This window comes from Chlorocebus sabaeus, chromosome 13 (genome assembly GCF_047675955.1).
Source record: "Chlorocebus sabaeus isolate Y175 chromosome 13, mChlSab1.0.hap1, whole genome shotgun sequence".
In the NCBI taxonomy this organism is placed as follows: Eukaryota; Metazoa; Chordata; class Mammalia; order Primates; family Cercopithecidae; genus Chlorocebus; species Chlorocebus sabaeus.
In genome coordinates, this window is record NC_132916.1 from 7176025 (window position 1) to 7192874 (window position 16850).

Consider the following 16850-nt stretch of genomic DNA (forward strand, 5'->3'; position numbering starts at 1 on the left):
GATGGTCAGGTTCAGATGGCTAGGAAACCAGTGTGGCCAGCTGAGTTCTGGGTACCAGTAAACATGACCATCTCCAACATGTGATGCCAAACAATCTATTATACATATTGAAATATTTTTATCCATGTTCATACATAAACATATTTATGATGTGCATACACTTATACATATATAATGAAGGTCTGGTTATTTTTTAAATCAAAGTGAGATCACACCATAGAAAGTTTTCTGAATCTCACTTTTCCATACTCAACAATATCTGATAAAAATCCCTTTAACTCACCTGTTATAATTCCAATTCATTCTTTTTGTAACTGCTGCCTAAATTTCCAGGTGGTTGCACCATACATTATTCAATGATTTTTCTTATTCTGAAGCATTCATTAAATTTTGCCACTATGAAAAATGTTGTGATAAATATCCATGTACAAATATGCTTACGAATTGATGATCTAGTTTCCATGGGCCCAATTCTCAAGAGTGGGACTCTTACAGTAAATAAGCCATATCCATACAGCCTCACAGCAGCAGCCTCTCTCTTGTGTGCTCTCTCTCTCTCTCTCTTTTGCCAACTCTTTGATGGTTGAGAAAAAAATATCATGGGACCAGGATGCCACTATGCTGTTCCTTTGTTTCGCATTTTCATGCTTTTGACTTGGCCTTTGAATTTGATCCTTTGTGAACTGCGTCTGCAAATCTATTACCCACTTTTTTAGTGAGGGTTTATGCCCTTCTTGCCAATTCTTCAGACTCCTCTGTTTATTATACAGTTCAAACCCCTTTCTCAATAATGCTTATATTTTTATGTGTTTCTGTTCATGTTTAACTTCTTTTCCCATACAAAAGTGTCTAATTTCTACGTATTCACATGAGATTATTATTGTTTCAAAGTTGCCAGATAGGAATATCCCTCACCCCAGACTATAAATGTAGTACCTAGTTTTTCTTGAGAGATTTCATTGTTCTTCTTATTTTTAAAATTTAATTCCTAATTCACCCAAAATTTCTGCTGTGTGTAATATGAGGTCTTACATATTTTATTTACTTCCATTTTCTTACAAACAGATGGCTGGCAATGACAGAATCTGTATTAAATAATCCACTCTGGCTGGGTGTGGTGGTTCACACCTGTAATCCCAGCACTTCGGGAGGCTGAGGTGGGCAGATCACAAGGTCAGGAGATTGAGACCATCCTGGCTAACATGGTGAAACCCCGTCTCCACTAAGAATACAAAAAAAATAGCCAAGCATGGTGACGGGTGCCTGTAGTCCCAGCTACTCGGGAGGCTGAGGCAGGAGAATGGCATGAACCCGGGAGGTGGAGCTTGCAGTGAGCCAAGATCACACCACTACACTCCAGCCTGGGCGACAGAGCGAGACTCTGTCTCTAAAAAAAAAAAAAAAAAGGCCACTCCATCCACTGAATTAAAATAGTACTTTGTTACATATTAAATTCTTACATAATTGAGATCTATTTCTGGACACTCTAGCTGTTTCACTGATACAGTGTCTGTTATTATGCAGTTCCCACTCTGATTTGAATACAGTGATTTGCTAATTTCACTAGTTGTTAGGTCAAGCCCTCTCTTACTATTCTTTTTCTTAAACATTCTCAAGCATATATCTCTTCCATATGAACATTAAGTTCACTCTCCTCAATTAAAAAATCTTTATGGAAGTTTTCTTGAATTATAGTTTTAAACATCTGTTCTATTTCATTGTTTTATTTCTTTGGGCATGTCAATTATACAAATGTTGGATCTCTCTTGCTTATATTTAGTCTATCATTTTTTTTCTTGGATCCTTTTAATCTATTCTTCCCCATTTTCTTGACTTTTCTTATTTCTATCTGTTCTGTCCCTTACTCTTATTTCCATGATATTTAGTCTCCCTTGTGCACTTTGCAATATGAAATGATTTTGCATTTTTCTTCAGATTTTTTTCCAGAGTTCCAGTCATCTCTTCTCTGAATTTTTTCAATGCTATTTCTCATGATGTTCTTCCAGTGTTGCAGTTGCTTTACAGGATGTTTTTTCTTTAAAAATTCATTTTGGAATGTTATATGTCAATTATCCTCTTTTTGTGAATTTCTTGCTTTTTTGGTGTTGATTTTCTTCCCTTCTGCCAAGAAACTTTAATTTTCTTTTTCTTATAGTATCTACAGATGCAGAATTTTTTACTTCTAAAATTCATATTTTTGTGAGCTGGATTTTACTCAGCTGGCTCTTAATAGGAGAATATGAATTTGCTACAGAGCTGCTTTTCTTGGTTTCTCAGTTAAAGAGTTACTTCATTTGCTGCTAAAATGACAAATGTGTTAGTCTAAGGACCCTTGGCTCCATGCAGTTTCCACACTTTTTTCTTCCTTCTCCCCTAGTACTCATCTGTTGTTCTATTCATTCTCAGACCTGCCAGCAGAATTTCCATTCAAGTTGGTGTCTTCTTCTGGGATGAATATTTGCTGATGTTTTCTGGGTTGTGTCTCCCTTAAGCCTCTGGGAATACCTACTTATTTTCTGCCCCCACCATAATGGCTATCTGTATTGATTATTTCTGGCAGTGGTGTTCTTTTTTTTTTTTTTTTTCTTACCCAAAACTTACTGATGTTATGGAGTTTGCAGGTTTCCTCTACCTTCCAGTCTTTCAGAAAGGTGCATAGTATTAGTATTTTCATACATTTTCCTTGTTTCTCTGTACGGTTTTAGGAGGAGAAACATGAAGATGTGGCTGCCACCACATTACCACCAGCTCTGTCATTTGGCCTTTCTTGTTTTGTAATATAAATATCCAAAGTTATAACTTACACTCTATTTACAGCTTTCATTATTGCATACACATTTTAATATACAATTCTTCTGTTATCAATCAGTTCAAAATAGGTTTAATTTTCATTATGGTTCCTTCTTTGACCCACGACCTCAGTAGTGTGTTTGTTTTTTAGTTTCCCAACTTATGAGGGATTTCTAGTAATACATCTGTTAGTAATTGGACTTAATTGGACTATGGACAGAGAACACAGTCTAAATTATTTCAGTCCTTTTGAAGACTTGCTTTGACACAGTGTAAAGTTAATGTGTATCTAGCAGTTGTTGAGCAGTATTCTAAACAGGTAATACAGGTCAATAGTTTTAGTCATATTGTTTAAATATTCTATCTTCTCTTTTTATCACATTTGTGTACATGTTTTATTAATTATTTAAAAATTACATTAAAATTTCTCACAATGAAAGTGGTTTGGCTTAATTCTCCTTATAGTTCTGATAATTTTTTGTTTTATGTAGCTGCCTCAAATTTTAAAGTAGTTAAATACCGACAAATTAAACTTTCTACCATTATCTCGAGTAAATTTTTGTCTTAACTCTATCTTAATGTAGAAATTCTACTTTCTTTTGCTCATAATTTTGCTGGTAATTTTTTCCATCCTCTAACTTTCAATCTTTTTATATCTTGGTCTTTTGGATTTCTTTTTTTTTTTTTTTTTGAGATAGAGCCTGGCTCTGTTGCCCAGGCTGGAGTGCAGTACTGTGATCTCTGCTCACTGCAACCTCCACCTCCATGGTTCAAGTGATTCTCCTGCTTCAGCCTCCTGAGTAGCTGGGATTACAGGTGTGCACCACTACACCCAGCTAATTTTTGTATTTTTAGTAGAGACAGGGTTTCACCATGTTGACCAGGTTGGTCTTGAACTCCCGACCTCAAGTGATCTGCCCACTTCGGCCTCCCGACATGCTGGAATTACAGGCATGAGCCACCGTGCCTGGCCTGGATATATTTCTTATAAACAACATATAGTTAGATTTTTTAAAAGTCCAGTCTGTTTTTTGTGTTTTATCTAGAGCTTTTAGTTCACTTAAATTTATTATAACTGATATGCTTGCATTTATATGTACTACCTTATTTTGCGCTTATTTTTCCTGCCTTTTTATTTCTCTCTAATTTTTTGTCTTATTTGGATTGATGAAAATTTTTCTCATCCTATTTTTTCTTTCCTCAAGAATGGAGGTTATACACTGTAATTATTCTAATTGTAGTTGACTTATCATGTCCTATCATGTTTACAGAATAAACACAAATCCTCTTTGGAGAAATCCTGTTATCCTGTTCCCAAGAAACACAAGAACTTATCATTAGAGGTGTTCATAAATAATCCAGTGCTCTTCCTTTTGGTCTTATGGTAGGATTGTCCTTCCTCACCCCGATGTCTTGAATTTAGATATGGCCATGTGACATGCTTTGGCCAATAAGAGGTGAAGGGGGTCATATGTGTTTAAGAGTCAATGAATTAATTCATCTTATTCTTTTCCCTTTGCCATGATGAGCTTGGAAAGATGTGTTGAGATGAATACTCTGTCACTCTGGGTCGTTGAGGGTCATTTGATTACATGAGCACTGTAGCAACCTGCATGGGCCATGCAGTACAAGGGAAAATAAAGCTTCCCTGTGTTCAGCCACTGACACTTCAGGACTGCTTCTTACTGGAGAATAAACCAGCCTAATCTGAATGATTCAATATCTTAATTCCATTCCCCCTTGTCTAATGTATGCACTATTATTGGGTATTTAATTTTATCTTGCTTTTGGTAAACCCCCAAATATTATTTATATGACCAAAATGTATTTATGACTGTTTGTGAGCTTTACTTCTGTTTGCACATCAGATGTTTCATCAAGAATCACTTGTCTGAACAACATTATTTTTTTAGCATGGTTCCGTTAGCAAGCTGTCTTACTTTTGGTTAATCTGAAAATGTATTTTGCACTTATTCTTGAAATAGTTTGGTTGATTATAAAATTTAGTTTGATAGTCTAGATGTGGATTTCCCTTTATTCACTGATCTTCTTGAAACCATAATTTGGTGTTTTTCATTAGTTCTGGAAACTTCTCAGTCACTATCTACTTATTGCCTTTGCCTAATGATTTCTCTTTTTCCTTCTGGAAGCCTGACTAGGTGTATATTGGAAGTCAGTCTATCCTCATGTTCTTAAATCTCTCATTCATGTTGTCTACCTATTTATCTGTGCTACATTTGGGCAATTCTCTCTTTAGCTGTATCTAATCTTCCACCAAGCCCATACATTGGGATTTTCTTTTCAATTCTTACATTTGTCATTAATAGACATTCTGTTTGCCTGTTATTTATATGTGGTTGGTTATTTTTTATAGCTTCTTGTTCTCCATACATATTTTCAAGTTTGTCTTTTATTTAATTAAATTTATTAAACACAGTAATTTTATATCGGTGTCTGATACTTCTCATAATTGAAGTCTTTGTGACTCTACTTCTGCTGAATCTACATATCTGCTTCTGTATCTGTATCTATATCTGTATCTGTAGTCATATCCACACACATTCTAGTTTTCACTCATGGTGCCTTATTTCCTTGTTGTTTGTTGATTCACTCTGATTGCCATATGCCATTTGTCCTGGAACTGTATTTGCTAATATATTCCGAGGCCTGGGATGAAGAAGGATTTTTTTCCAGAGCAGATTTGTGTTTGTTTCTGAAAGGTGCTAGTAAGGTACTTCTTTAAACTAAATCTTTGGCTTGAGATTATTTTTTAGTCCAGCAAGGTGGTTTGAATTCTGGCTACAAATTGGCGTAAAGGCAGCTCTGGTTAAACTGTTTAATGTTTGCTTTCTTTTTTCTCTCTCTACCATTCAGACTAGAGGCTGCAAACAGGCACTTTCCTGGCAGTCCTTTGTGTGTCTCTGTGGATGGGCAAGTGCCTTCTAATTTGCCCTTATTCTGAGGAGTCCCAGCACTATGGGGTGAAGGCCTCTTACTGGAACCCCACCATGGGTTGACCCCAGGTATTGGCTCCTGTATTCCATGCCTCAAAAAATGATAAAAATTGAAGCTCACACTACACAGGTTGGCTAATACCTCCTTAGCAAAATCCAGTCTCAGTATTATGGTTATTGCTCTGCATTCATGACTTCATCTGAATTTTTAGCCAGAGGATTTCTTACTCTCTTGCTCTTTTGTTAATGCTTTTTAGAAAACTGACAATATATTTTATCCAACAAAACTGACAGCACATTTTATCCAATATTTTTTGCTGTTTTCAGTGGGAACATATTCTGAGTACCCAGTGTGCCATGTTACTCTAAACAGAAGCCACTCATTCACTTTTAGAACAAACATTTGTTAATGATCTTCACAGTGTCAGAACCTATTCTGAAGGCTGAGACATGAAGATGAATAACCCACAGCTCCTATCTCCAAGACGTCATGACAAGGTAGGGGAGAGAGACATGAGGACAGGCAACAGTGGAGAAAGCAAAGTGCTGCAAACATTCCCAGAGTGCTTCATTACAGCCATGAGGTACTTGAAGAGGCAACTAACCCATGTGTCAGTTCAGACAAGACTTTCTAACTAAGTGCTGAAAAACAAGAATCAGTTAGGCAGGCAAAAGGAGGGAGCAAGCAGTGGTCTTCGGAGGAATTAGGTGACATGCTGAAAGCATGCGGGGGAGAAAAGAACGTTTGTGGCCGGGCGGGCTCACACCTGTAATCCCAGCACTTTGGGAGGCCGAGGTGGGTGGATCACGAGGTCAGGAGTTCGAGATCAGCCTGACCAACGTGGTGAAACCCCGTCTATACTAAAAATACAAAAATTAGCCAGGTGTAGTGGCACGTGCCTGTAATCTCAGCTACTCCGGAGGCTGAGGCAGGAGAATCCCTTGAACCCAGGAGGTGGAGGTTGCAGTGAACCGAGATTGTGCCACTGCACTCCAGCCTGGGTGACAGAGTGAGACTGCGTCTCCAAAAAAAAAAAAAAAAAATTTCTCTAACAAATTATTAGAATTGATATGTGGAAAGGATTCTGTTTAACTTACCTAAAAAAATATCAGCCTGGCCAACAATGTTGAAACCCCATCTCTACTAAAGATACAAAAATTAGCCGGGCAAGGTGGCGGGCGCCTGTAGTCCCAGCTACTCGGGAGGTTGAGGCAGGAGAATGGCGTGAACCCAGGAGGCGGAGCTTGCAGTGAGCTGAGATCGCGCCACTGCACTCCAGCCTGGGGGACAGCGAGACTTCGGCTCCAACTCAAAAAAAAAAAAAAAAAGTTTGAGCAACAATCATTCAAACAGGACTGGAGCTTAAAGGGTGAAGGGCAGGGTAGGTGGGGAGAGATGAGGATGGAGAGACACGCAGGGAGGATGTTGAGGCGTTGCCGGGATTCTTCGATAAAATGGCCATGTCTCTGGTTGATTGAAGCCCTCCAAGAGTATGTTTCGGGGGGCAATGATAGGAAGAGTTGGTCTCTGTGCAGTGCTTTTGTTTCGTCGCGGTCATTTGGAGAAAAGCACACCATCATATAAAGTGAGGGCGTCTGGGGAGAGCTGCAGGAGAGGAGTGGCTGGAGAAGTTGGAATAGAGGGGTCTATAGAGGGGATAGGTAGACAAGGCGCCGCTGAAGGGGCTTTGTGGGAAAAAGAGTGTGTCCCCAGGGTCCATCCGGAAGAATGCTGCTTCAAGCACAGGTGGGCACCTTCAGTACCAACGTTTGTCCCCAAAGGGGCTGGGGAATGGCATGTTGGACCTTGCAGGAAGCAGGATCATCCAAAAAACAGGCTCTTTCTAGGCTCCCGACTCAAAAGGAAAGCAGAGACGGGAGTGGGAAGGCCCAAGTGTGAGCCCTGGTGAGTCTGGTAGGAATCCACCATATGGAGGAGCAGCTGAGGCTGCCAGAAGTAGAGCCCGGGGGGCTGCGGTGATTCCAGGCTGCGCTGGTTGAGAAGAGGGAGGAGCAGAGACCAACAGCAGGGAAAACCACAGTGTGTCCAGAGTTGGTTCCTGTCAGTGGATTCCTGGTCTGGCTGACTTGAAGAATGGAGCCACAGACCTTCCCGGTGAGTGTTACAGCTCTTAAAGATGGCACGGACCCACAGAGTAAGGGGCAGCAACGTTTATTGTGAAGAGCGAAAAGACACAGCTTCCACAGCCCGGAAGAGAAGCGAGCGTGTTGCCGCAGTTGGCTGAGGGGATCAGCTTTTATTCCCACATTGTCCCCACCCACGTTCCATTTCCAACCTATCAGAGTGTCCCTTTTTTTAATCCTCCCTGCGATTGGCTACTTTTATAATCCTGCTGATTGGTGTGTTTTAAAGAGCACTGATTGGTGTGTTTTATGCTGATTGGTGCATTTTATGCTGATTGGTGTGTTTCACAATCCTCTCCTAAGACAGGGAGGTTCTTGATTGGTGTGTTTCATAATCCTCTCCTAAGCCAGGGAAGTTCTTGATTGGTGCATTTTACAATCGTCTTGTAAGACAGGGAAGTTCTTGATTGGTGCGTTTTACAATCCTCTTGTAAGACAGAAAAGTTCCCCAAGTCCCCACTCGACCCAGGAAGTCCAGTTGGCCTCACCTCTCAACAGAGCAGAGGGAGGGCAGCTGGGATGGTGGCGGGGAGGCAAGGCTGACTTCCAGGGTTCCACCTTGTCCAGCGAATGGAAGGTGAGGGAGGAAATAGCAGAGGGGAAGGGAGTCTAGATGGAGAGACAGCTCAGTGCTGGGCTTGTTGGGTTCAAGCAATTTTGGAGCTTTGAGGGCACACCCACTACAGGGGAGGAGAAGATGTTAAATTAAATTCTAAATTGTGGCAAGAACGTCACATGGAAACAGCCTCTGGTGATGCACCTGGCAATTGTGACTGTAATGATCTCTTTTCCAGCCTACGTTCATGTCAGCTTCAGTCTGAAGCTCATTCCTTTCTTGTCCCTAAGGTTTCTTCATGACCAGGGAGGAAGCAGTCCTTTAACTTCATGAATGCTTTTAAATCCTGGGTCATGCAAAGCCTTCCTAAGATCCTGAGTAAAACATGAGGTTGCCCGGCACAATTCTGTGGCTGACTTTCAGTAGTTTTCCCAGCTTTATTCTCAATTCAATTGTATTATTCTAGTCAGCTCACCTATGGCATCACTATCACACCTCCATTATTTTAGAAATGGGATTTCCAACCTCAGCACGTCATTCATCTGAGCAACTTCCAGCGTGGTTTCCTGTTCATACAAGCGGCCCTCCTCCACGCCGCAATTCCACTCTGGTGCCAATTCTTCTTTTACAGTCAGGAGCCCAGAAAGCTTCTACAATGCCAGTTACAAGTCTCTTTGTGACAAGCATTCTAATCTACTCAAAAAAATACGTATTTATAGCATTTGTTCAACTAAAAAAGTATACTATATAAAGCCCAAGAATGGAAGAGTTTACGTGTAAAAAAAAACTGACATCAGCAATTTTACCTCCTCCTTATTTTCCTCCAGCTGCCCAGTTAGGAGGATTGTTTTCTTGGTCTATTCCTCTTCCCAGTCTTCTCACTGAATTATATCCTAGGGACCAAATCTCAATTCTTGTCTTCTGTTCATCCTTACTCGTTGTCTTTCTCCTCATCCTTACTCCTTTCTCTTCTTTTAAAGAAGCAGGCCTATGTAAAATTCCAGGGAGTATTACTGTTATTACTACATTTTCTGTCACATTCTTCAGAGGGGCTAGACTCCTCGCAAAGCAAAACCGTGGGCACACAGGCAACCGAAGACCTAGGATCCGCTCAACAGGGTCATGGTGCCCTGTGTGCGGTCACCCCGGAACCAAGTCAACGGTGCTTTCAAAGACTACAGCCAGCCTCTGTCTGCATCCCGGCCTGCGCCCCAGGGAAACAGTAAAGCAATAGGTATCTTACAATAGGGGGTGAGGAAAAGCCCGCCAAGCAGGTGGCATTCAGGTGAGATTGCTTACTCTACATGCCCTCAATTTAAAGGGAGGAGTGGCCCACCAAGCCTTCTAAGTCATCACGCACATTTCTCAAAAGAGGGCTGTCTGTGGGTTGCACACCAGTGTGACCGTAGAGAATAAGGGTGGCGCCAGTCACCTCCTGAGAAAGCGATGAATGTATCCTTGTGAACCGATCAAGGTTCTCCCTTGCAGGTGGCCTGACTCAAGGGCTTTGCAGGACACAGGGACACAAGAAGAAACTTTCAGCAAGTTTTACCATCAGGGAAAAAGGACATTAGGACCCACCGGTCATTGCAAGTCATGCCAGCGGAAGCTTGACCCGAGGGGGCAGGGCGCACGGACACAGCTGTGCTCTAAGAGTTTAAAAAGCATTTTGGCAGATGTTTCTTGGTGATCAGTTGGAGTCTTTGGCACGAGGCTGGCATCTGGCGTGTTTCCTGTTCATTACTGATGAAATTGTCTAACGTGTCTGTGTCTCATCCGAACACAACAGAAAAAAAAAAAAATGCCTGGGAATAAACACCCTCATCTAACCCTTGGAGGAATGTGTAGGTATTGTTTATCTTTGAAATAAATATTCAGGTCACATAAACTGCAGTTCAATGTACAAAGCAGAATTTAATATGAGGACATATAAGGTTTAAATATCTTTGCATAGTAGTGACTTTTTAGGTAATCACAATTTTATATGCCTGTTACATTTGTGGTAGGAGTTTAGCTAGATTTTATTTGAAAACTACAGCTTACTTATAAAGTACACACATTATTATAATCATGTACAAAAATGTGTAAAACATGTTACTATGTAACATGGGCATCCCAAAGTACATGAGTTTCTTAAGAAGGCACATGAAATCTTTTCAAGGCTATAAAGAGAGCGGGAAATGATTCACTTCCCAATGTCCCCAGGTGGATTAAATACACTTTTTTTTTTTTTAGACAGTGTCTCACTCTGTCACCCAGGCTGGAGTGCAGTGGCATGATGTTGGCCTGCTGCAACCTCCACCTCCTGGGTTCAAGCAATTCTCCTGCCTCAGCCTCCTCAGTAGCTGGGATTACAGGTGCACGCTGCCATGCCTAGCTAATTTTTGTATTTTTAGTAGAGACAGGGTTTCACCATGTTGGCCAGGCTGCTCTCAAACTCCTGGCCTCAAGTGATCCACCCACCTCAGTCTCCCAAAGTGCTGGGATTACAGGCGTGAGCTGCCGTGCCTGGCCTAAACACACATTCTGAATTTAGCAACAGGAAACAATTGAGAAAATAATGACCCATACTCACTGAACACACACCAGTTCCAGGCAATGTGCTGAGAGATTTACATTAATTAGCTCAGTTGACCCTCTTAGGAGCCCTGTGACGTAGGTACTTTATCCCCATTGTATAGATGAGAGACCTGAGGTTTCAGGTTGAAGTTACCTGTCTAAAATCTCCAGAGTAAGAAAGCAGTCATATTCCGGAGCGCCTATGTTATGCTGACAGAGAAATATGGCTACATGAGAAAGATTTATGCAGCACCTTAAAATTTGCACCTTACTAATTGGAAATTCTGAGTGTTTCACAAGTACAAGTACTTTCTTACCTCTTCAAAAGTATTAATTTTTTTGGAATAATGATAAAAGCTCAAACCTGTTCTGCTGAACAGGAGAAAGGGCAGCCAGGGGAGCACAGAGGGAAAGCCCCCGCTTTCTGTCTCTACTCCCCATGGTTAAAATGTTACTATTTGGCCAGGCTGGCCTCCAGACATGACTGTGGCCAGGCACAGAATGGGGTTTCACACTAGGGTAAACCCTCAGATCTTCAAGGTCTATTCCCAGGTCCTGCCAGGCAGTGTGGCAGGACTGGAGTGTGGGAGCCACTGCTCTGAGGGCTGCTGCCTAGATGGCAAGCTCCTGTTTGTTTGTTTTTTTGAGGCGGAGCCTTGCTCTGTTGCCCAGGCTGAAGTGTAGTGGTGTGATCTTGGCTCACTGCAACCTCCGCCTCCCAGGTTCAGGCAATTCTCTTGCCTCAGCCTCCCAAGTAGCTGGGATTACAGGCATCCACCACCACGTCCAATTAATTTTTGTATTTTTAGTAGAGATGGGGTTTTGCCATGTTGACCAGGCTAGTCTTGAACTCCTGGCCTCAAGTGAGGCCGGGTCTCCCAAAGTGCTTGGGATGACAGGTGTGAGCCACCATGCCTGGCCTGAATGTCTCGTTATTTAAAAGTGTGTTGGGGTGGTGGGGGGCCTTACTCCTAATACTTACAAGTTATACACTGATAGCCAAAAAGCACACTATCAGGAATGATTTAGGAATTGAGAACTCAAGAAGTTAACTTCAAGCACTTCTCCCCTTCCTAGGTAGAGGAGAAAACCGAACATCATATATATAGAGAGAGGATTCTAAGTTATGGTACAAACCTCCCCAAAGGAATTGTGAGAATCAACTTTTCTTAAAGATCTTAGCTTCCCCGTTTGCTAGCGCTTCTGAGTGATAACCAAGACTATCATTACCGGGACAGCACATGCAGTAAAGTCATCGACGTCATCAGCGCAATTTCTCACTAGACGCCCGGTGCTGAGCGATGCACTTTCAGTCTACGCTGTGCACCTCTTTATTACTGAAAGGTGGTTAAAGCTAGATTACAATAGTCCCCCCTTATTCACATTTCCCTTTCTGAAGTTTCGGTTACCTACGGTCAACTGTGTTAGAAAAATATTAAATGGACAGTTCCAGAAATAAACATTTCTTAAGTTTCACATTTCAAACTATTCTGAGTAGTGTGATGAAATCTTGCACCATTCCTCCTGGGACATGAGTCATCCCTCCGTCCAGCATATCCTTGCTGTAGACGCCGCCCTGGCCCCCAGTAGTCACTTGGCAGCCGTCTTAGTTATGAGATTGACTTCCTGTGTTCAAGTCATCCTTATTTCACTTAATAATGGACCCAAAGTGCAAGAGCAGTGATGCTTGCAACTTAGGACAAAGAGATTGTAAGTGCTGCCTTCAAGTGAAAAAGTGAAAGCTTATCATAGGTACAAATATATAAGAGAAAACATTGCCGGGCCTGATTGCTTACGCTTGTAATTCCAGCACTTTGGGAGGCTGAGGCAGGGGATCACTTGAGGCCAGGAGTTCGAGACCAGCCTGGCCAACAAAGTGAAACCCTGTCTGTATTAAAAATACAAAAAATTAGCTAGATGTGGTGGCGCGTGCCAGTAATCCCAGCTATTTGGGGGTCTGAGGCTGAAGAGTTGCTTGAATTCAGGAGGTGGAGGTTGGAGTGAGCCGAGATTGCGCCAGGAGTGAGATTCTGTCTCAGAATAAAAGAAAGAAAACAGAAAAAAAAATAATGTAATCAGGTTCTGTGTTATCTGTGGTTTCAGTCATCCACTGGGGATCTGAAAATGTATCCCCCATATATAAGCAGGGACCACTGTATTTCAGTTCTCTCAGTCCTAATCTTAGTCTATACTTTTCAAAGATTTATCAATGAAAGCAAGTCAAGATCAATTGATTTTTGTTGTTGTTAAAACAACTGTAGGACTCCCGCTAGGCCCGAAAAATTTTTAAGGCAAAAATTATGAGACACATATTTGGTAGTGTGCTTTTTTAGTATTCTGTAAGTAATTTCAAATATTAGCAGTAAGATAATTTTAAAATTTTGTTTTAGAGAACAGGCATTTGTATTCCCTAGTAATTATTGTTATGGATGATTTTTGGGTTAAATAAACCAAAGCTTGTGGTCTAGGCCTCAATTTAGATGTGATACAGTGTTCTAATAGTAGAAATTTCAGTTATGTTTAGATAGCCAGCTACACTATTTGGAGAAACCCACGTTGGATGTAAGAGATTTTAAAGTGCACAGGCCCAGCGAAGTCACAATTGTGCGATGGAAGCGTTACTATGAATGCCTCCACTAGGACTAAATTGTCAGTCAACAGAACATTGAATAGAGTGAAAGAAAAACCCTCCTGATTACTATGCTGGGTCATATAATCCATGGGGAACTAAATTCTGTGGGAAGAGAATCAGATAATGCTAGCTTCAAATAAACTGAAATCCCACAAAATTCAATGGTAAATCAGGTTACTTGGAGGGGGGGAACCTAGTTATTTCAGCATCATTGATACCAAGTGGAAATCGCCAGTCAACAATCCATATCCCTTGAAAAGGAGATTTGTAGTAGGTAGGGATCAAATAACTAGTTGACCCAAATAGTCTTTCAAATACCTGAAAATGTGAACATTATCACTGCCAAAGGAAGAAAATACACTCGTCTTACTACACTCAGAATGTTCTAAATCTTCAGTACTCTATAGTTTTCTCATCAACGTGTACAGTGGTGTAAAACAATTTTCCAGAGGTCAACTCTTGATAAAATGTTCTACTGCTATGAGTCATTAAGTAGGTGAACGATGATTTATGAACGGAACTTACATGTTGGATACCAAGAAGACTAAAACTCACATCTTGTAGATAGTACCTTATGTTTTCATAGAAAAAAAGATACAGATTAGCATCACTTCCTATTCACTAAAATGGTTCAAAATTTTAAGTAATGAAATACGTGACATTTGTCATATTGTTCTATACAGAAATGGGTAACAATCACGGTTTTACAATTATATTCAACTTCGGTGCAGTCACCTCTGATGCTACCTTTCCACAGAGTGGCGGGGATCCTGCTCTGCCCATTCCCCAGCCCTGGCATGAAGGGTATGGATTCCAAATGCATCTGAAATGTTCAGTCTGCTGCTAGGCCCTGAGCAGCTGCCTCCCGTTATGAGCAGCCTCATCAGTTGACCCCAGCCACCCATTCAAATACTATTTTGCGAGTGTACCATGATTAGAAAACCTCTGGGAAGCCCTCTTCTGGGGAGCCCACCTGACCCCAAGTTTTGGCAGGAGCCAGCACTCTCAATGTACCCCTTTCTTCTCTTTACCTTTCTCCTTTGTGGAGAAAAAGAATGGAAATGGCATTTGGGAGGGTCATAAAATGATGGAGGGAATTTTGTCAGTTGTGCAGGAGTTTGGTGGAAAGCATGAAGATGAATGGACTTGGGACCAGAGGTGGGAATGTGGGTGAGGCCATCGCAGTAATTGACAGGAAGTGACGGAAGTGCAGGCAGGCCCGTCACTCATCACTCACTCAGATGCTATTTATCAGGCACCTCTCCCACGCCAAGCACATTTGAGAAACGGGAAGAGCGAGCTCTCACTTTGCCCTGCAGAGGCTAGACACATTCTGTATGACCTCCAAAATAGTGCAATTCCAAAAGACACATTTTTGGAAAGGTGCCTTTTGAGACAGAGTCTCGCTCTGTCGCCCAGGCTGGACAGATCTGCAGTGGGGTGATCTCGGCTCACTGCAACCTCCGCTTCCTGGGTTCAAGCAATTCTCTGCCTTAGCCTCCCGAGTAGCTGGGATTACAGGTGCCACCACGCTCAGCTAATTTTTGTATTTTTAGTAGAGGCGGGGTTTCATCATCTTGGCCAGGTTGGTCTTGAACTCCTGACCTTGTGATCCACCCACCTCGGACTCCCAAAGTGCTGGGATTACAGGCATGAACCACCGCGCCCAGCTGGAAAGGTGCCTTTTTGTTTGCAGTGTTTTTTCTCTTTCTTTCAGCAAATACTGCCTGAAACAGTTATAAAGTGTGGAGGTGGCAGTACAGTAGAGAGCCACATGTTAATGAAGCTAGAGCCCAGGGAGAAAACCGTGCCTTTCCGTGTAGATGGTTCTGCTCACAGGATGCCAACTCTCAACACGTGGCAAGGGTTTGATACAAGAGAGTCTATTCCCAGTTTGTCAACCATGCATATGAACTTAGGACTATCATTTCCCGATATATCTCTCTGGGCATCTGATTTCTCATCTGTAATCAATAGAGTGTTAGTTCTTATGATCAACAAAACTGCTTTCACATCTAAGGGCTTTTGATCAAATTTTAAAATTCTACATCTTTTAATTTTGGATGCTTACAAAAAGATCCTGGGTTATCTCTCAGATACGGAAACTGGAATAAACCATTTTCTATACCCTACTTCTCCCACAATAACTTAATATAGATATATGCTTAAAGTGAATATCAAAGACAGTCTTGAAGATTAAAATATGAGTAACGAGTACAGTTTCAGTTTCACTTTTGCAGAAAGAAGAGCGGATGACGGGACAGCTAGCGCCGGCACGGCCTTGAGAACATGCACGAACCAGCTCTGGTGCACTTTAGAACCTGTGAGTGACTTGCTGCCCTCACCAGCCTTCCAGCCAGTCAATTGGCTTCTACACCAATTTCAGGGCTGAGTCTATCAGTTGACTTGACTATTCTCTAGGGACAGGTAGGAAACGGGATATAGTGGCATTTATTCACTCAACAAATATTTATTGAGCACTTCCATTCCAATTGCAATTAAACATTAGCGACACCGTGGCGCTCCCACCTTCAGGGGCACTCTGTATACTTTCACACAAACAAAAGGATGAACAGTCTGAAGGAAGAGGAATGTTATCCTAAATTTATAGAGACTGCAGAGATTAAGTGCAAACCTACTATTTTTAGATAAAATCCTTCTCAGACAAGACCACAGTACAAGGGTTAAAGGACAGTGGTTGAATTTCAATGTTAAATGGTATCTCATGGGAATATGAAAGACTTTGAGACTGGTAAAGGCGTTAGTACTAGGACTATGAGGATTGTACCCTTAGGGATACATCACACTAGGACTTGGCTTTGGATAAAGAAAGCCCCCAGGAAGGCCTAGAGGGAGAGGTGCCAGGGCTGGAGAAATGCCTTTCTCAGCAGCAGCCAAAGGTGGGTGAAAATAAATGGTAATTCCTCCTGGTAACCCAACAGCCAAAATATAGTGGCTTTCAAAAACTACTTTTGGAAAGTCATAGATCAATAAGATATGATATCAAGGAATAAGATTACTTCAAATATGGCTATACCAAGAAGCAAGATTTTCTACTAAAGTGTAGCCATCATTCTGAAATGAACAGACTGTGAGACATTTAGCTCCTATCTTCACAGAAGGGAATCATTTACTCAATGTTCTGCATAAAACTGGGGCTTGGAATTCTTCTGTATAATCCTCATACTACTTTTATATTCCATTTCTCTCCCCA